We start from the raw sequence: 22,252 nt of genomic DNA on the forward strand, positions 1-22,252 counted from the left end.
TGGTGCATGCGGAATCGAAAGCCACCAGTTCTTAATGCAGAACAGACATGCTAATATATTATCAGTTGTAATTTGTAAGAGTCAAATTCAGAGGGAATTACAGAACTCAAATCAAATACGCTAGATAAATCTACTGTTGTACCCTCAAGTAATTGAAATTACTTCTTAAAGTAGTAGTAAGAAAATATTTAGCTGAAAATTAACGGAATCTCTACCTAGTAAGAATGAATCATGTTCTGTCTCTTTTTCTTTACCGTATTTGTAGATTTTTACTGTCTGCGTATGCTTTTTTTTGGGGAATTATCAAAATGCTCCAGGCCAAGGTACTGCTCCCGAGTTTCATCAACAGCTCTCTGAAAACGGCTGGACAGTGTATCCGAGTCCTGAAGGTACTCAACTCGACCCATCCATGACAAAATTGCGAACTTCCACTTAGAAAATTCCTCGTCGGGAACTTGCAATTTCTTCTGTATGCGCAATTTGACTGCAACTAAAATCTCTCCTTCATGGATGGCCAATAAAATTGGTTCCCCAAAATGCTCTACATGTGCAAGTTTTTGCCCAACTTTTTTGAAGTGATAAACATGAATCAAGCGACTCTCAGGACCCGAGTTCTTCTCCTCCTCTGGAATCTCCTCTGCCCGGAGCTTCACGAAATGACTAATGTCCTCAATCTTTTCACTAACCGGAAAAATATTCCAAATCTTGTGGAAGTAAACATCCAGTAATCTAAGTTCCGCATTCGGATGAGATAGCTCAACCTTTGTCTTCAGATCATTAATCAGGTAACCGACTGTACTTTGTTTTGGAAGTCTAATACTATGAACGACCGTATCATTTTTTGTTGAATGACGGAATGCCACCTTTGGAGTTTTCAAATCTTGCAACTCGGGTAAAGGGATGTCCTAGACTTCGTAATACAAAATATCAGTTGCCCGCTGGAACTGAATCAACACCTCAGACAAGTGGTCAAAACCTTGGTACCTAATAGCTTCGGGTTTTCCCTGATCGAAATGGTTATGACGGAAAAGTCTGACCTTGGTTGGGTCATCCAAACTAAGATGGCGAGCTACTCTATCCGTGACAGCATCATATGTTAACACCTTTGACAGACCTAAACAAAAATCATCTTCCATCGGCTTCTGCAAAGATCGAAAACGCACAACCTGACGGTTACTAACATCTTCCAGAAAAGAAGGAACGTCAGGATAGCGGTGTGGTGTCATAGTGTCATCCGAAGCAGGTTTCTGGAAGCAAATAATGTCCCCATCTACAAGCGGGCTATTGCAGAATGAGATCTTTTTGTCTATTTGTTTACACTTCGCAGTTGGCACAAAACAAAATTCCTCACAAAGCTGTATTTGTTCATCTGGAGAGAACCCAGCCATCACATTAAGCTTTTTCAGAATTTCACAAGGCATACCATTACGATTCACAATGAGTCTCCCCACATACCGAATTTCTTCCATTTCAGCATCATAAAGCTTGAAAAAGAGAAGAATATCTTCTTTTCGCCTAAAACAAGGAGGAGGAACGGGATATAATTCCGGCCCCAGCTCTATCTCCAAGAACAGCTTTAAGTCTTGGTAATACGCTACCCCGATTCCAGCCTCCTTATTTGAATTTTCTCTCAATTTCCAAACATATTGGGTCTCCTCTTGAAGAGTTAACGGTCGGGTTGGACGATAAGTTTTATTTGGACGCTTTGCCCATAGCCAAAACCGCTGAAATTGCGTAGATACACCAAACTCTTTAGCAACCTCCTCCTTGAATTGGTTGAAAGGCATCTGTTTCTGGGTATGGAAACTGCGGACTTTGTCGTGATCAACAAGATCAAAATAAATGTCTCTCCCAATTTGTTCAGAAAGGTCCTCATTTCGAGCAACCTTTATAGTAGTATACTGTTAGCCCAGGTCTTCCGCAAGACACTTTGCCAGCTACTGCAGTTGTTACAGAGTCCAAGTAATCCATTCAGGTCTTTGCTATTTACTAGGATCATAACAAATTTCTGTTTCACAATGTACTCACGTATTACTATAAATAACAGTTCAATCTCCACTAGATTGGTGTGGAATATATTCACCATATATCCCTTTTGTCTTGGTATCAGACTCTCGATCCAAGTTCACCTTCCGCAAATATCAAAAAAAAAAAAAAAAAAAAAAAACCCGTGAAAAACCAACACCATCTTCGACAAGTTCAAATACATCATCTAGTAACTTTGAAACACCGAAACCAATCACATACTATGGAAAGCTCAGTTCAAACCTATCTTAAAGGGGAATAGGCTAACTGAATTCATTGATGGATCTAAAGAAGTGCCAGATCGCACTCTACCAGACAGTGATGAGATCAATCCTTCCTTCAATGCCTATGAAGCACAAGATGCATTAATCATTGGTTGGCTAAACTCAACCCTTACACCAGAAGTTCTCAGCGTTGTTGCAAAGCTAGATACTTCGAAAGCAATATGGGATGCACTGGAAACTGAGTTTTCACCTAAGACGTTTGCTAACCAGATGAATCTCAAAAAGAAACTGCATAACTTATCCAAAGGTAATAAGTCTTTGAAAGCTTATTTAAATGAAGCTAAACGATTGTTTGATGAACTTCCAGCAACTGGTTACACAGTTCCTGCTAATGAGATGAAGCAATCCATTTGTAATGGAATAAACCAGTCTTATGATCCAATAGTTACTGTGTTGGGTACTGCTGATAATATGGATATCCAGACTTTTAAGTCTCATCTCCTTACTTATGAGATTCGTCAAGAAAATCAACTATCCCAGGAATCACAACCCATTGCAAATCTTGTAACTGCAAATTCGGCATCATCCAGCAGAGATCCACCAAGGATGCACAACAATCAACCTAGACGACATCCACCACCAAACAACAACAATCGTCGTTCTCCTTACCAGCAATGTGGTCCTTCTCAAGGGGATGTTTACTGTCAGATTTGCAAGAAGAAGAATCACACTGCAGATAGTTGTTGGTTCCGCTATGATAGAAGCAATGACAATCGGCAAAGGCCTGTTGAAGCTTATGTTGCCTTTCCTAAAGCCACTAATACTCAATGGGTCACAGATATGGGTGCGACAAATCATATGACTGCTGATGCTCAAAATTTTTTTATTCCACATGAATATGATGGACCTGACCAGGTGAGAGTTGGTAATGGTAATGCTCTACAAATAGCACACATTGGTAACACTGAGTTCAATTCTAGTAATCGAAAGTTTGCATTAAATAATGTCTATCATGTGCCACAAATCAAAAAGAATCTGCTATCTGTTCATTAATTTTGCAGGGATAATAATGTATATTTTGAGTTTCACACTAATCTGTTTGTTGTGAAGGACAAAATCACGGGAGCAACGCTGCTATCAAGAAGAAATGAGAATGGACTATATGTGCTGGATAGTGTAGGTGGCATGCAACCATCTCTATCTCCCTCAACTTTTCTCTCTGCAAGTATTCCAGTATGGCACCAGCGACTTGGACATCCAATGCTGAGCACGGTTTCTAGAGTTGTCAAACATTTTTCCCTTCCAGTTCAAAATAAGAGTTTTGGCTTCTGTCACTCTTGTCATATAAGCAAGAGTAGGCGTCTTCCATTTACTCCTAGTACTACCGTTTATGATACTCCTTTAAGTCTTATTGTTTCTGATATTTGGGTATCACCAAAAATTCTCGTAATGGATTTCGTTATTTTCTGATATTCATGGATGCTTACTCTCATTATACATGGATTTATCCTTTAGTGCAATGATCTGCTGTTTTTAATATCTTCTCTCAGTTTCATAAACAAGTAGAAAATCTCACGGGTCATAAAATAAAAGTCTTCCAGTCAGATAATGCATTGGAATACAAGAAACTGACTTCTTATCTAAACAACTCAGGCATACAACATCGTTTCTCCTGTCCTCATACATCAGCTCAAAACGGTCTATCTGAAAGAAGGATCAAACACATCACAGAAAGTGGTGTATCCTTATTATTTCAAGCACATCTTCCAGAAGATTTTTGGCCAGAGGCCGTTACCACAGCCTATTATTTCATTAACATGACACCAAATCTGTCATCTAATCACAAAACACCACTTGAGTTACTCTTTGGCAAACAACCAGATTATTTATTTTTGCGTGTTTTTGGTTGCTTAGCATATCCATGTCTTAGACCATATAATGCCAACAAACTAGAACCTAGGTCTCTCCCCTGCATTTTTCTAGGATATAGTTCGGCTCATAAGGGTTACATTTGCCTTCATCTACCAACAAATCGCCAATATATATCGCGGAATGTTCGATTTGAAGAACATATATTCCCATTATCTCCTTCCCAACAGCGTTCTCCCGAGGTAAGATCTGAAATTCAAGAAACTAGTAGTGATATTTTTGGGTCTTCTATTTTCACACAAGATCAACCAGTGTTATGTTGCGACTAATAAACGTAGTCCTAAAAATTCTACTGCAAGTGCACAGTGTCGGCAAGCAACACAGGGCAAGCACAGGTCAGTTCCACAGGGACAAGGGGGAGCAAGTGTGATCTTTCTTATTGTGACATTAAACAGAACTAATCATTAGCATTCAACAGAACTAATCATTAGCAATTATTACTTCCCAATCATTACACAGAATTAACATTTATTTTTCACTAACAACCATTATCAGAACAGGCATTAAATTCACAACCATTAACATTTATTAACTGAGCTAGCATTAACTTCTCCACTAACTTTAAACAGGATTAGTCTTAACTTCTCAACCATTAACAGTTGCTAATCATTAATCATAACTCACATTTATTTCAAACAGAAGTAACAGAACAAGCATTAAATTTCCACTAACAGTTATTAACATTCAATGCATTGATTTCAGGTTAGCCTCAAATTCAACACAGTCTTTATTCCTTAAGCATTAATCACTAACTACTAATCACTAGCATTAACTGAATCATTACCATTAACATTTATTTCTGGAGAACTAATCATCAATCATTAATACTAATCATTCACATTAACTGAGCAGCAGAATTGGAGGCAAAACATTACACTAATTCAATCATTGAGATTGAAGCAAAATTACACAGAGAACTGAAGTAAACAAGCAAATGAGGAGGGTAAAAATTCTGAACAGTAATAAGGATAGGGTGAATCAGATGAATGGAAACTAGGGTTAAGAATTCACCTCTCAGCCCATACTAGCATGTGAACCAATGCACTACTTAGCTTCTTTAAATGGATAAACTACCTCCAATCACTCAATCAAGGCAAGCATTAGTTGTCTGTTTAAAGCACAACTAATCAAAACACAATATCAAGCAATGTAGAGTAAGTGAACATACATAGGGGAATTCTAACTACCTAGGATGCTTGACATTCTAGGTGAAAGCAACATGTGTTCATCAACAAAATTTCATCTTACACAATTATCTTAGCATAAACAGTAGCATATCAGCACACATCCTAGCATTAAGGCTAAGGGTTTCATCTTAACCCCAGTTAAGATGCTTAGTTCATGGTTAGAGAGTCTAACATGATACTAACAATGTTGGTGTTCATGGAGAAATCAATAGTAACAGGACACAGAACAATTTTACTTGATAGAGAAATTTTTACTGAAATTCAACTTGGGTCTCCTCCCTCCTCCTTTCACAATGTTACAGTGCACCATTTTATATCAGACACTCCATCTCATGGTGAATCCCAAAAACAGAAAATTAGGTTTTCTAGAAATACACAAAATTGGACTTACAGACTCCCAAAATCTGCTCGACCCATGCTGTCTTCTGCTATTTGCTGTGAATCACCCATACTTCCTTCTGCTATGAGCTCAGTTACCATCACCCTACTTCTCTCATTTCAGAACCCTAACAGTGAGTAGAGTTAATGAAATGGGTGAAATAGGGGGATGGTCTTTGTTGTCTGTTGATGGAGATGGTGGTGTTGTCGGGTGTTTGTGGTGGTGGTGGAGCTCGAGGTCTGGTGGAGTTGCAGAGAGTTGCAGGTGATGGTGGTTCTGGAAGTGGTCGGGTGGAGGAAGATGAGATCGAGTATTGGGAAGAAGGAGGTGTTTGGGTGGTAGTATAGGCTTTGGTGCTAGGGTGTGAGGCGGGATTATCTGTCTCGATGTTTGGCGAGCTGATCCATAGGATGTGACGATGGTAGGTGGATCCAACGATGAGATGGGAGGCTATGGGTAGCGACCGTCGGATGGAGGAATACAACGAAATGGACGGCCCAAGATGGAGATCGGCGTTGCGATGTAAAGCGGGAGCTTCGGAGATTGATGTGCGATGATGGAGCGACCGTAGGATGCTGAGAGGCTTCAATCTGATGGCTGAAATTCGAGACGGGCTTGGGTAGTAGAAATGGGTTTGAGAAAGGGTTTTGGGCTTTGGGTATGCCAGGCCCATAACTTCTTTAAGAACAATTCTTCCTTCTTGGGCCCATTTCTACTCTCTTGGTCTTGTGCACAACATTCTTCGTGGCTTCCTCGCGTAATTCCTCCCGGCTTTTTACTACTTTTCTGCTCTTTTTGCTCCGCAATTCATCCAGACTTTATTCATTACCTAAAAATATAAAATTAAGTAAGAAAAATATTTATTCTTGAAAACACTGAAAATACAGAATATGGGATAAAATGTAGAATTAATGCACAAAAGATGAGTTAAATGCTAACAAAAATATATATAAATATGCACTATTTAGCACTCATCAAATACCCCCAAACCTGAATTTTACTTGTCCTCAAGTAAAAACAAACTAAGGAAATCCTACCTATACCACTGTCGCTGGTCTCTCGAATGCATTTAGCGTATGCACTAAGCCTTTTAAACCACTAAGTGTCCCTAGTGGACGAGTTGAAGTCTCGTGAAGGTTTACCAGAGGTGTGCCTACAAAACCTAAGGACAAAATATAAGCTCATATTCCGTCAAATGTGACATGTGCAAAACAGTTTAAGCTCACAGCAAAATGGAGATGTCAATCTAGCTATCAAGGCACAATCCTAGCACTGATAACAAATAAGGACATGTGATAAGAGTGTAAAGTGTATCTACACATGTGTAAAGAAAGATCTGAAGTTATGACTACTAATCACCAAGAGATAGTTTCTCAGGCTAAGAACTGAGGTCGAAATCTAGCTAGCTGTCCGGACTTTACGAGAATTGTGAATGAGTTGGAGGTATTTCACAATTTCTCGCGTTGTACATCAATGGCATACACCCTCCTTGCTTATTACAAAAGAAACAACAAAAGATGACTATTTACATGACTCTTATTTACATTGACAAATCTCTTTTTATTTTTGGAACAAGAGATGATGGAATTGATAAATACTTGATTTTTTTGGTATTTTTCTGATATATTTTTTTTTGAATATATACATCGATTTTTTTTTTTTTTTTTTTTTTTTTTTTTTTTTTTTTTTGATAGAAACATTTTTACTTATGGTAGCACTTTTGATACATAAAAACAGAAATAAAAATTACATGACACTTTGCAAGAGGTAGCCCTTTTTGATGCACCCAGTTAAATTCGATGGTTGTCTTTCTTAATGTAACCTCCATCTTCTATCCCAACCAACCAAAGAACAAGCTAGTCCAGTTTCGTTCAGTATTCTAAAGTGATTGGCAATCGTGACTTCCTATCCAACACCTTGAAGATCGAGGCCATACATGTATTGGTAGATCGTGCGCGTGCAAATTTCTTATCACTATGTGAATTGTGCTAGAATCAGGGTGCCTAAATATCTAGACTAAGACTCCTAATAAAATACATATTTGCACAAGAGTCAACATTTCAAGGTAAATGAGCTCCATTTTTGATTTTTTCATTTTTTAATTTTTTTGAATTTTGATTTTTTTTTTTTTTGGAATTTTTTCAAAAAGATGGAGTTCGTTTTCTATTATGGCAATTTATCATGGTATCTACTCTATACCCCCAAACCTAAACTAAACATTGTCCTCAATGTTTCAAAACATGGAAAGAATTATAAAACAATATATGAAGAGGAACATGCTGAGTAGAGTAAAAGGAGAGAGAATACCCGATTGTATGGTGGTAGCCCGATTAAAACTCCGTTTTTCAAGGCAAAAATCCATCATATTAGCAGTCACAATGGATGAGCACAAAATATATACAAAAGGAAATTTAACTAACACATTATCTACAAGAAATTTTGGTTTTTAATGGGATTGGACTTTTTGGAAAATTTTGGTTTTGTCGGGCGACATTTGGTTTGGATGGGAAAAAGAAAAATTTTGGTTTTTAGGGGAGAAAAACATTTGGAAAACTTTTTGGTTATTTAGGGAAAGAGTGGACCAGTTTAGTCCACATAGACCGGGTCCTCCAGGTTGGTTGTTTCAATGTCGGGTGGGAATGGCTCAAGGAATGGCTTTAATCTCTGCCCGTTGACTTTGAAAACGTTTTTGTTGGAGACATCCTCCAACTCTACAGCTCCATGAGGAAAAACTGTGCGTACTAGGTACGGACCCTTCCATCTGGAACGCAGTTTTCCTGGAAAAAGATGTAATCGGGAGTCATACAGCAAGACTTTCTGACCAGGAGTGAAAGATTTGCGTAGAATACGCTTGTCGTGAAACATCTTCATCTTCTGCTTGTACAGCTTGGCACTGTCATAAGCCTCATTCCTCAATTCTTCCAACTCGTTGAGTTGAAGTTTCCTTTGAATTCCAGCTTCGTCCAGAGAGAAGTTCAGCTCCTTGATTGCCCAGTAGGCACGATGTTCTAATTCCACAGGTAGATGGCACGGCTTTCCATACACTAGACGATAGGGGGACATGCCAATTGGTGTCTTATAAGCTGTTCTATAGGCCCACAAAGCATCATTCAATCTTAATGACCAATCTTTCCTAGACGGGTTGACCGTCTTCTCCAGAATGTGCTTAATTTCCCTATTAGAAACTTCTACTTGTCCACTAGTCTGAGGGTGGTACGGAGTAGCAACCTTGTGAGTTATGCCATACTTGCGTACTAAAGACTCAAAGTACTTGTTACGAAAATGTGAACCGCCGTCACTGATGATAGCTCTAGGGGTACCAAAACGTGCGAATATGTTTTCCTTTAGAAATGAAAGTACCACCTTGTGGTCATTTGTTCTGGTTGCTATGGCTTCTACCCACTTAGAACGTAATCAACTGCGACTAGGATGTACAATCTACCGTCAGAAATAGGGAATGGACCCATGAAGTCGATCCCCCAAACATCAAAAATCTCCACAATCAGAATGGGGTTCAATGGCATCATGTTTCTCCTCGAAATGCTTCCTAGCTTTTGACAGCGTTCACAAGCAACGCAATAATCATGGCAATCCTTGAACAATGATGGCCAATAGAATCCACACTGCAAGATCTTTGCAGCGGTTTTCTTGGCACTGAAATGGCCTCCACATGCCTGGTCATGGCAAAAAGATATCACATCTTTCTGTGCAGTGTTGGGGACACATCTCCTAATGATTTGGTCCCGGCAATACTTAAACAGATATGGGTCATCCCAGATGAAGTGTTTAACTTCAGCCAAAAACTTATAGCGGTCTTGTCTCGACCAATGTGAGGGCATCCTACCTGCAGCAAGGTAGTTAACGATATCAGCAAACCAAGGAAGGTCTGAGATAGACATCAGCTGTTCATCTGGGAATGATTCTCTAATCAGCTCAGATTCATGAATAGACTCTAAAGTTAATCTAGACAAGTGATCAGCAACCACATTCTCACAACCTTTCTTATCACGGATTTCGAGATCGAATTCCTGTAATAAGAGTATCCATCGAATAAGGCGAGCTTTAGCATCCTTCTTGGAAAGAAGATACTTCAAAGCCGCATGGTCTGTGTATATGATGATCTTAGACCCTATCAAATAAGATCTAAACTTGTCTAATGCAAACACCACGGCAAGTAACTCCTTCTCGGTAGTCGAATAGTTGAGTTGAGCATCATTAAGAGTTTTACTAGCATAGTATATCACATATGGTAGTCTATCAACACGTTGCCCTAGAACAGCGCCAACGGCATAATCAGAGGCATCACACATGAGCTCGAACGGCAGTTTCCAATCTGGTGGTCGGACTATAGGAGCGGTGGTGAGGAGAGTCTTGAGTTCTTCCCATGCCTTCACACAAGCAGCATCGAAGTTAAAGACAACATCTTTGGCAAGTAGGTTACACAAAGGTCTTGAGATTTGGCTAAAGTTTTTGATGAATCGCCGGTAGAACCCAGCGTGACCTAAAAATGATCGAATCCCCTTCACAGAGTGGGGTTGAGGTAATTGCTGAATGAGGTCGACTTTAGCTTTATCTACTTCAATTCCTTTTTCCGATACGATGTGTCCTAGAACTATGCCGGAGTTCACCATGAAGTGGCATTTTTCCCAGTTTTCAGTATCAGATTCTTTGCTTACATCTTGATAGCACAAGGACTAGATGGTCCAAACATTCGTCAAAAGAGGAACCAAACACAGAGAAATCATCCATAAAGATCTCGAGAAAACTATCTATCATGTCTGAAAAAATGCTCATCATGCACCGCTGAAAAGTAGCGGGTGCATTACACAGCCCGAAGGGCATACGTCTAAAAGCAAATGTCCCAAATGGACACGTGAATGTAGTTTTTTCCTGATCTTCTGGTGCTATATGGATTTGGTTATAACCGGAAAAGCCATCTAGAAAACAGTAGTGACTGTGTCCAGACACACGTTCTAGCATTTGGTCTATGAAAGGGAGCGGGAAGTGATCCTTCCTTGTTACTGTGTTCAACTTCCTGTAGTCGACACATACTCGCCATCCTGTGGTTGTACGTGAGGGGACTAACTCATTCTTTTCGTTCCGAACTACAGTAATGCCTGACTTTTTAGGCACAACTTGAATGGGACTAACCCATTTACTATCTGAAATCGGATATATGATACCCGCATCAAGTAGCTTCAAGATCTCACTCTTAACGACTTCTCTCATGTTAGGGTTAAGTCTCCTTTGCATTTCCCTAGATGGTTTGGCGTTCTCTTCAAGATTAATGTGGTGCATGCAAATGGTGGGGCTTATCCCTTTGAGATCTGAGATGGTCCATCCTAAGGCTTCTTTCTGCTCCTCGACTCCTAAAAGCTTGTTTTCCTGTTCTATGTTTAGTTGTGAAGAAATGATAACAGGTAAAGTATCAGAAGGACCTAGAAATGCATACTTCAAAGTCTCAGGTAATGGTTTCAATTCCTGGTTGGCCTTAGGCGACTCCGAAGATTAACAAACTCCTCAGAAAGTGGGGGTTGTTCCACTGTATTCTGCCACTTAGTGATGTCCATTTGAGGTACAGATTCGAGCAAAGATTGGACTTCACTAGTGTATTCATCATCATACAACTCCAAGTTAACACCTTCCAAACATGCTTGCAGGGGATCTTTTGACATAATGCTAGTCAATGAATCTTGTATCAAACTCTCAATCATATTGACTTCATGTACCTCCTCATCATCAAGATTCACAGGTTGTTGACTAACATTAAACGCATTCAATTCTACAGTCATGTTTCCAAAAGAGAGTTTCAACACTCCATTCCGACAGTTGATGATCGCATTGGACGTCGCCAGGAATGGACGTCCTAGAATGACAGGAATGTGACAATTTGGGTTTTGGACAGGTTGGGTGTCTAAGACAATGAAGTCTACAGGAAAATAGAATTTTTCAACCTTAATCAAAACGTCTTCTACCACTCCACGAGGAACTTTGACAGATCGATCTGCTAATTGGAGAGTTATAGGTGTAGGCTTCAACTCTCCAAGACCTAACTGCACATAAACAGAATATGGCAGGAGGTTCACACTTGCACCTAGATCTAATAAAGCTCTATTGACCGTGTGTTCTCCGATAGTGCAAGAGATTGTTGGACAACCTGGGTCCTTAAACTTGGGTGGAGTTTTGTTGAGAATAATGGAACTCACTTGTTCAGCTAAGAAAGCACTTGTGCACATTAATCTTGCGCTTTTGAGTGCACAAATCTTTGAGGAATTTGGCATATGCAGGGATTTGCTTAATTGCCTCAAGAAAAGGAATGTTGATGTTGACTCTTTTGAACAGTTCTAACATCTCATTGTAGTGGGTGCTTATCTGTTGGCGAACTAACCTCTGAGGAAAAGGAGCAATAGGAACATTAGGAGGTAGAGGGACATTCCTAGCAGTAGGTTTGTCGGCTTCACTAATGTGCTCGGATTCTTTTTCTGGACTGGAGGTTTCCTTAGGTGGTGTAGGCAATGCTAAGTTTGGCTCGGATTCACTTGTTTGTGGTATGCCTACATTGTTCTCAACAACTTTACCACTTCGGAGAGTGGTGATGGAATGGACTTGATCGGGTGAGGTTCTTTCGCAAGATGATGATGTTGTGCCTGCTTGAAATATCCTCTTTGGTTCTTGTTGGGGTTGGCTAGGAAGTTTACCCTTTTCTCTTGTATTCAATGCATCGCAAATTTGACCCATCTGTAGTTCTAGAGCGGTGACTCGCTGATCAGTTGCTTTCTCGTTTTTCATCAGATGTTGGGTCAATTGATTGATACTTTCTTCAATGTTGGACAATTTCTTGTCAGCAGTGTATTGAGGGTACGACTGCTGTTGAGGATTTCTCGGGTATTGATAGCCTTGGTTGTTTTGATAGCCTTGACTTGGTTGAGATGGTCCTCCTTGGGCAGGGCCTTTGGACCATGAAAAGTTGGGGTGGTTTCTCCATCCTGGATTGTAGGTCTGTGAATATGGGTTGTGCTCTTGTTTTTGAAACATAGCATTTGCTTGCTCAAGCTTAGATTCCTGGAATGCATGCATTTCCGGACAATCATTGACTTGGTGATCAGATCCACTACATAGAGCACAGATAGCCATTTCGACATGTTCACAAAAGGTAGTGGGAGAAGGGTTTGCGTTTTTCTGTAGTTCTAACGCTTCTATTCTTCTTGCTAGCGCAGCCATCTTTGCACTTCCTTCAAAATCAGACTCAATCCTATGGACTCTAGCTACAGGTGTAGTCTTTCTAGGTTCACGAATGGATTCCCACTGTTGCGTCTTCTCAGCTACTTCAATCAGGAAGTCCCAAGACGCATCAGCAGTCTTGTTCACAAAGAGACCATTGCACATTGACTCAACCGTTGTTCGGGTGGACACATCTAGACCCTCATACAAAATTTGCACAAGTCTCCATTTTTCAAAACCATGATGGGGACATTGGAGCAATAATTCATTGAATCTCTCCAAGTATCTAGCTAGGGTCTCACCCTCTAATTGCACAAAGCTATTCAGACTTTGACGAATTGTCGCAGTCTTGTGATTTGGGAAAATTTTTTTGAAAAACTCCTTGATGAGATCATCCCAAGACATGATGGATTGAGGCTGTAAAGCATACAGCCAGGCCTTAGCCTTATCTTTAAGGGAGAAAGGAAAAAGCCTCAACTTTAGGATTTCGTCGGACATTTGAGTGAAACGCAGAGTTCCACAAATCTCCTCAAACTCTCTCACGTGATGGTACGGGTTTTCATTTTCTACACCTCTAAAAACTGGAAGCATTTGTATTGTGCTCGATTTCAGCTCATAATGGCCATTGGCTTCGGGTAGCACAATACAAGATGGTTGACTAGTTCTAGTTGGGTACATATAATCCTTGAGTGTACGGGGTTCTCCCATTGTTTCTGATTGATCTGGACTGTCTACCTCAGAACTAAGGATTTCGATTGGATCGTCCGGGTTAATTCTAACGAGTCTGTTTGTTTGGTCTCTGTAGGTCACAATCATTTCCTAGCAGGTACCTCAACTAACATGTTGGTCAGAGCAGTCGGAAACAAGCTTTGGAACCACAAAAGGCCCAATATTTTGGTTTAAAATGGGTTTTGGTTTATAAAATGTAGAGCCCTAAAAAAAATTTTTGTTTTGTTATAAAGTTGGGAGCCTAATGGATGGGATATACACCTAAAGTCCAAATTAAAAGACAAGCCCACAAAATATAAGAAAAAGAATAATCACAAACAATAAATACAAGCCCATAAAAGAAAAGAAAAAGAAAAAAAAAGAAAGAAAATTAAAAATTATTACAGGCCCAAATAGAAAGAAAAGAGAAAATTTAAAATTATTACAAGCCCAGATTAATACTTAAACACAAGCCCAAATGAATTTAATGAGGCCCAGTTGGGTTATCTCATGGGTTAGGCCTACCTGAATAGCACAGCCCAGCTGTTCGGTTTCAGTTGCAAAAGCCCAGTTGGGCTTGGATCGTCCTACACAGCTTTGGTTTTTCTGAGGCCCAGTTGGGCTTTGATTCACTTCTGCAGCTTACGGAGCTTACAGCCCAGTTGGGCTTTTGGTTCAGCAACGCTGCAAGTGCAGCAGCAGTTCAGCACACAACAGCAGCAGGAGCAGCAGCTTGGGAGAGGCTAGCAGGTCAGAAGCACAAAGCAGCAGCAGGACAAAGTAGGCTGGCAGGGAAAGAAAACTGCAGCAGCACAGCAGCTTGGCAGCCCAGTTCAGCAGCAGATTTTTCACAACAGCCGCAAGTAAACAGCACCACAACACAGTTCAGCTAAGCAGCAGCAGTTCAGTTTAGGAGCAACCCACAAGAAAGAAAGATCAATTGCGCCGCAACCGAGTCCCTGGCAGCGGCGCCAAAAACTTGTTGCGACTAATAAACGTAGTCCTAAAAATTCTACTGCAAGTGCACAGTGTCGGCAAGCAACACAGGGCAAGCACAGGTCTGTTCCACAGGGACAAGGGGGAGCAAGTGTGATCTTTCTTATTGTGACATTAAACAGAACTAATCATTAGCATTCAACAGAACTAATCATTAGCAATTATTACTTCCCAATCATTACACAGAATTAACATTTATTTTTCACTAACAACCATTATCAGAACAGGCATTAAATTCACAACCATTAACATTTATTAACTGAGCTAGCATTAACTTCTCCACTAACTTTAAACAGGATTAGTCTTAACTTCTCAACCATTAACAGTTGCTAATCATTAATCATAACTCACATTTATTTCAAACAGAAGTAACAGAACAAGCATTAAATTTCCACTAACAGTTATTAACATTCAATGCATTGATTTCAGGTTAGCCTCAAATTCAACACAGTCTTTATTCCTTAAGCATTAATCACTAACTACTAATCACTAGCATTAACTGAATCATTACCATTAACATTTATTTCTGGAGAACTAATCATCAATCATTAATACTAATCATTCACATTAACTGAGCAGCAGAATTGGAGGCAAAACATTACACTAATTCAATCATTGAGATTGAAGCAAAATTACACAGAGAACTGAAGTAAACAAGCAAATGAGGAGGGTAAAAATTCTGAACAGTAATAAGGATAGGGTGAATCAGATGAATGGAAACTAGGGTTAAGAATTCACCTCTCAGCCCATACTAGCATGTGAACCAATGCACTACTTAGCTTCTTTAAATGGATAAACTACCTCCAATCACTCAATCAAGGCAAGCATTAGTTGTCTGTTTAAAGCACAACTAATCAAAACACAATATCAAGCAATGTAGAGTAAGTGAACATACATAGGGGAATTCTAACTACCTAGGATGCTTGACATTCTAGGTGAAAGCAACATGTGTTCATCAACAAAATTTCATCTTACACAATTATCTTAGCATAAACAGTAGCATATCAGCACACATCCTAGCATTAAGGCTAAGGGTTTCATCTCAACCCCAGTTAAGATGCTTAGTTCATGGTTAGAGAGTCTAACATGATACTAACAATGTTGGTGTTCATGGAGAAATCAATAGTAACAGGACACAGAACAATTTTACTTGATAGAGAAATTTTTACTGAAATTCAACTTGGGTCTCCTCCCTCCTCCTTTCACAATGTTACAGTGCACCATTTTATATCAGACACTCCATCTCATGGTGAATCCAAAAAACAGAAAATTAGGTTTTCTAGAAATACACAAAATTGGACTTACAGACTCCCAAAATCTGCTCGACCCATGCTGTCTTCTGCTATTTGCTGTGAATCACCCATACTTCCTTCTGCTATGAGCTCAGTTACCATCACCCTACTTCTCTCATTTCAGAACCCTAACAGTGAGTAGAGTTAATGAAATGGGTGAAATAGGGGGATGGTCTTTGTTGTCTGTTGATGGAGATGGTGGTGTTGTCGGGTGTTTGTGGTGGTGGTGGAGCTCGAGGTCTGGTGGAGTTGCAGAGAGTTGCAGGTGATGGTGGTTCTGGAAGTGGTCGGGTGGAGGAAGATGAGATCGAGTTTTGGGAAGAAGGAGGTGTTTGGGTGGTAGTATAGGCTTTGGTGCTAGGGTGTGAGGCGGGATTATCTGTGTCGATGTTTGGCGAGCTGATCCATAGGATGTGACGATGGTAGGTGGATCCAACGATGAGATAGGAGGCTATGGGTAGCGACCGTCGGATGGAGGAATACAACGAAATGGACGGCCCAAGATGGAGATCGGCGTTGCGATGTAAAGCGGGAGCTTCGGAGATTGATGTGCGATGATGGAGCGACCGTAGGATGCTGAGAGGCTTCAATCTGATGGCTGAAATTCGAGACGGGCTTGGGTAGTAGAAATGGGTTTGAGAAAGGGTTTTGGGCTTTGGGTATGCCAGGCCCATAACTTCTTTAAGAACAATTCTTCCTTCTTGGGCCCATTTCTACTCTCTTGGTCTTGTGCACAACATTCTTCGCGGCTTCCTCGCGTAATTCCTCCCGGCTTTTTACTACTTTTCTGCTCTTTTTGCTCCGCAATTCATCCAGACTTTATTCATTACCTAAAAATATAAAATTAAGTAAGAAAAATATTTATTCTTGAAAACACTGAAAATACAGAATATGGGATAAAATGCAGAATTAATGCACAAAAGATGAGTTAAATGCTAACAAAAATATATATAAATATGCACTATTTAGCACTCATCATGTTAGTGCAGCCTCAACAAAATGTACAACCACACTCACCGACAATACTATAGGGTGTCACCCCTCAGCAGTCTCCGGCTTCATCACCAGTGTTACCATCACCTCAAACATCACAAGACCAGGGTGGCAACGAGACAGATCATGGTTTAGATGCTCCAGTACATACAATGATCACAAGAGACAAAGCTGGGATTTCAAAACCAATACAAAAACTCTGTCTGACTTCCACTAAGCATCCACTTCTTGATCAGGATTTCATGGAACCCACTTGTTACTCTAAGGCTTGTCAAATTCCAGAATGGCGTGATGCTATGGACGTGCAGATAAATTCTTTGATTCAAAATGGCACCTACACCTTGGTTGAATATAAAGAAGGGATGAATATCGTTGGATCCAAGTGGGTTTATCGAATTAAAAGAAATCCAGATGGCAAAATACAGCGTTACAAATCTCGATTAGTAGCGAAGGGTTTCAACCAGCAACAAGGTATAGATTATGAAGAAACCTTTTCTCCTGTCATTAAGCCGTGTACAATCAGGCTAGTCCTTTCACTAGCAGTAATGAGTGGATGGACTCTACGACAGCTCGATGTGGATAACGCTTTTCTACATGGTATCTTGGAGGAAGAGGTCTACATGAAGCAACCTGATGGATATATAGACCCTAACTATCCAACACATGTTTGCAAATTACACAAATCGCTATATGGCCTTAAACAGGCTCCACGTGCTTGGTTCTCTCGCCTCAGCAATCATCTCTTAAAGCTAGGATTCACAGCCTCCATTGCAGACTCTTAGTTATTTGTTCAAAACAAAGGCAACTCAGTAATGTATGTACTGGTTTATGTGGACGACATCATTGTAACTGGTTCTGACTCACACCTGGTTGCAAACTTAATTAAAGATTTAGGTCATGAGTTTGCTATCAAAGATATGGGGGTGTTGTCTTACTTCTTGGGTGTTGAAGTTTTGCAGCAAGGACGGTCTCTGGTGCTTTCCCAAAGAAAGTATATCTCAGATTTATTACGACACACAAAGCTGGAAGGCATCAAGCCAGTATGCACTCCTATGGATGCTAATGCAAAGCTGCACAAAGTGGGTTCTACAAAGTTTGAGGATTCCACTCTGTATAGAAGTGTTGTTGGAGCCCTATAGTATTTGCATATCACACGGCCAAATATATCTGTGGCAGTAAACAAAGCATGTCAGTATATGCATGAGCCATATGTGGAACACTGGGAACTGGTTAAGCGAATCCTACGATATTTGAAGCATAAAATAGACTATGGTGTCTTCATTAAACCTAGTCAAGATTATACTCTACATGCTTATTCCGATGCAGACTGGGCAAGCAGTCTTGATGATCGGCGATCCACAAGTGGTTATTGTATCTTCTTTGGAGGCAATCTCATTTCCTGGAGTGCAAGAAAACAAAAAACCGTTTCAAAATCGAGCACAAAGGCGGAGTATCTTGGTGTAACCATTGCTACTTCTGAACTTATATGGATTCAGTCGTTGCTGCAAGAGTTGGGGATTCGGTGTGCATCACCAACTTTGTAGTGTGACAATCTAAGGGCAACGTATCTCACAGCTAACCCTATATTCCATGTATGCACAAAGCACATAGAAATATACTACCACTTTGTGAGAGAAAGAGTATCTCGCAAACAACTACGTGTGAGGTTTATCTGCAGCAAATATCAGCTGGCGGATATCTTCACCAAAGGACTGTCATCACCAAGGTTCCAACTAATCCGAGACAAGTTGAACATTCTCCAACTCCGGTTCAACTTGAGAGAGGGTGTTAGCCCAGGTCTTCCGCAAGACACTTTGCCAGCTACTGCAGTTGTTACAGATTCCAAGTAATCCAGTCAGGTCTTTGCTATTTACTAGGATCATAACAAATTTCTGTTTCACAATGTACTTACGTATTACTATAAATAACAGTTCAATCTCCACTAGATTGGTGTAGAAGATATTCACCATATATCCCTTCTGTCTATACAAGAGAGCCTTTGATTCTTTCTTCTTCTTATGCTCCTTTTCCTCTTGTTCTTTCTTCAACCTAATTCTCAGGTGTTCAGCAATGTCCTTCTCCTCCACGTTAAAAATAATTTCATCTCTATTACTCTCACGTATGTACACAAGCATATATGCATTTGAATATCTTGCCTCCCCGCCATATTGCTCCTCTAATACCCGCTTAATATCTTCTTTCGTTACCCGCTCATCATTGAATTTTAACCATTGCTCTGAGACTGTTGGTCTTATAAAAGCATAGTAGTGTCCACCATGTCCCCCACCATTGTGAACCAAAACAGCGTAAAGTGCATAAAGATTGCGAACCCTTCTATCAGCATCTGGAGATAAGTATTTGCCATCTTCCCTGTCAAGATCAAGTTGCAAGGGGAATTCATACCGATCATTTATCTTTACTATAGTATCCCGCATAACATCGTATTCATACCGTTTTAGCTGGAGCAGGAGAACAGGTGGGAAGTCAATGAAAAGGACACCCTTCTTTTCATCTTGTAAACCATGTTCCTGATCAGCTTGATACTTGTTATCGCCTTCAAGATGCTCTACTTCAACATACTTGTCGAAAGAAGCACAAACATCCTTACATCCTTTTACATCAAGTTGAATGTCATAAAATAACTCCTTTCTAGTAGATTTGTAGTCCACATTGATGCATTCAATTTATTTCATATGGTGACCTTCTAACAAGTGTTGTATCGTACCCTGCACGGCAATTCCCTTCATTTTATCTTCAATATTTTCACACATAACCCTATTAAGTTCCTACACGTCGTGTTTCATGAAAGACTCATGTGTATTCCATCCGAAAGATGTAGTGAGCTCCTTTGTCCCGACGCTATCTTTACTATATTGAAGCTTATAAAACAAAGTCTGTAGAGCCAAAGGGATGCTGCTTCCTGATGCCAAATCATTCTCCGTTGTCGGCATGTGATACACTGCTTTCTTGAAAAAAGGAATATGATATAAAGTTTGGAGAAGAGAGTTCATATAACATGTTTCTCCCTGATTCTCAAGACCAACATAATTCGTTTCTTTTCGAGAATCATATGACCAGTAGTCCGCTATGATCTTAATCTCTGCTTCAACTATACAAGTATCATCTACAACATAACCTCTACCAGGGTCGTTGAGTTCACGAAGATGCATGAACGTTATATGACCCCGATTACTTTGTCTTGCATTAAATTGATGGGTGTGTTTTCTTACTGTGTTGTTGTTATTGATTTGGTCGATGATTGCCAAACTGAATTCTGCACACTTACTCCACCCATATGGAAAATTATTCGTGTTTGCAACAGCAAGGAACATCGATAAGTCATTTGACTTGTTTCCGTTTCCCTTGGGAAACATCAACACTCGCCATTGATAAGTACCATCAGTGAAAACATCAGAGTAAAGTTTTCTTTCCGACCTAGAAAAATTCTCAATGTTCCAGATAAATTTCGAAGAGGATGGAGGATCCTCCTCAACTGGCTCCGTAGTACTAACGACTTCTTCTGCTGGTGCCACTTCCATGGGGTTGAGGACCTTCAGCACACTCTGAATCTGAAACCAACATCACATCATCCTCCTGATCAACGTTTGGCACATCATCCTCCAGATCAACGTTTGTCACATCATCGCCCTGATCAAAAAACTCTGTCACATCATCCTACGGATCAACGTTTGTCACAACATCCTCCTGATCAAAAAAATCTGTCGCATCATCCTCCTCCTCTAACGGAGGCATAGGAATCGTCAGAGTCATGTATGGTGTTGAGAAAAAAAACCGTGTTGAGAAAACCTAAAAACAAATAAGAGTAAAAAGAGAGATTTCGGTAATCCTATTAACAGTTTTCAAAACACATGGTATTACAAGGAAAGACAAACATAGGGACGGTTCTGATCTCATATATCAACTACCCCCTCCCTCTTATTCAAATCCATGTCTACTTCCTTTTTACTTTTCAATGTAAACAATACAATGAAAAGCCAATCAAAAAATAAAATAAAATAATACAATGAAAGTTTAGCAGAGCTTATAACTTGATTAATATCATTTGAACCCAAAAACTTTTAAGAAAAATGTCATAAAAAACTACATTCTTAGTGTTAAACAGGTAGAAATATAAGAACAAAGTAATTAAGGCTTCTAGTTTCTCTTTATCTAGACTTCAATAAAAACAGTTTTTAGGGTTTACAATTACCTAGACAAAACAATAAGGAAAATAAAAGATTGAACAAGGGAGCAGAGCAGTATAGAATACCTTAACTTCTCCGAGTAGCACTTTTGGGGTTTGAGTAGAGATAAATAATCATACTGACCGATTATATGGCTCAATTGGTGGAAATGCCACTTTTGGAAATGGGTTTCCAAAAGTTCCACCCCTAACCCCAACCTACCCAAAAATGCCACTATATGACATTTATGCCCCTAATAGTACATGACCCTTAGTTGTTTGATATTATTTCCAACTTTCAAAAATTAAAATAATTATTTTTATGTGGTTTTTTAGTGCCAGGGTCCTATACAAAGGGTCCGGACTCTTTACCGAACCCTAGGCGTATATTAAAAAAATTAGAAATCGTTTTTTTAATGTACTAAGTATGCAGAATCCTTCAAGAAGGTAGGGACTCTATACAGGACCCTCTAGATCTTAGTTTAAGGACCTTTTAACTTGACCACCTAGGCGCCATGTAGGCGCCATGTAGATGACAAGTAGAACGAACAAGGTGAGGACCTTCTGCACCAGGGTCAGGACCTCTAACTAAGAAGTCGGGACCCTTAGCTAAGGACTTTTATCAAGTCGACCACGTAGGTGCCATGAGGTGACAACGGGGATGAACGAAGTGATAACATTTTTACTAGGGTCAAGACCTCTCTAAGTCGGGACCTAACGCTTCACCTTCCTTACACCCCCGTTACACCCTCTTTTCCTTACATAACCCACCATTCATTTTTTTTAGCGGTTCATCTTCTTCTTCTTCCTTCTTCCTTCTTTCATCTTTTTTTTTCTTTTCATGGCATCTTCTACACCATGAAAGCTAATCATCCAACTGAGATAGAGAAGGAAGGATCTATAGATGAGCTTAACTTTTAGCTCTTTCAAATTCGATATTAAATTTGGGTTAATTTCAAACTCAAAGTTAGGGTTCTTGAATATGTATTGGGGATTCGAATCCAATACAGTGAAATAAGGTATTGCGGTTCTTGAATATGTACAGTGAAATAAGGTATGGGTTATCTTTAATTTTGTGGTTTGGTTACTAAATTTATGTAGGGTTCATGATACAG

General features: G+C 39.8%; 1 pseudogene; it reads right to left on the bottom strand.

Annotated features, from left to right (window-relative positions):
- Positions 1 to 269: 269 nt before the first annotated feature.
- On the bottom strand, positions 270 to 20,904 carry LOC113316648 (annotated as a pseudogene).
- Positions 20,905 to 22,252: the final 1,348 nt, after the last annotated feature.

Source organism: Papaver somniferum, chromosome 10 (genome assembly GCF_003573695.1).
Source record: "Papaver somniferum cultivar HN1 chromosome 10, ASM357369v1, whole genome shotgun sequence".
Classification (NCBI taxonomy): Eukaryota; Viridiplantae; Streptophyta; class Magnoliopsida; order Ranunculales; family Papaveraceae; genus Papaver; species Papaver somniferum.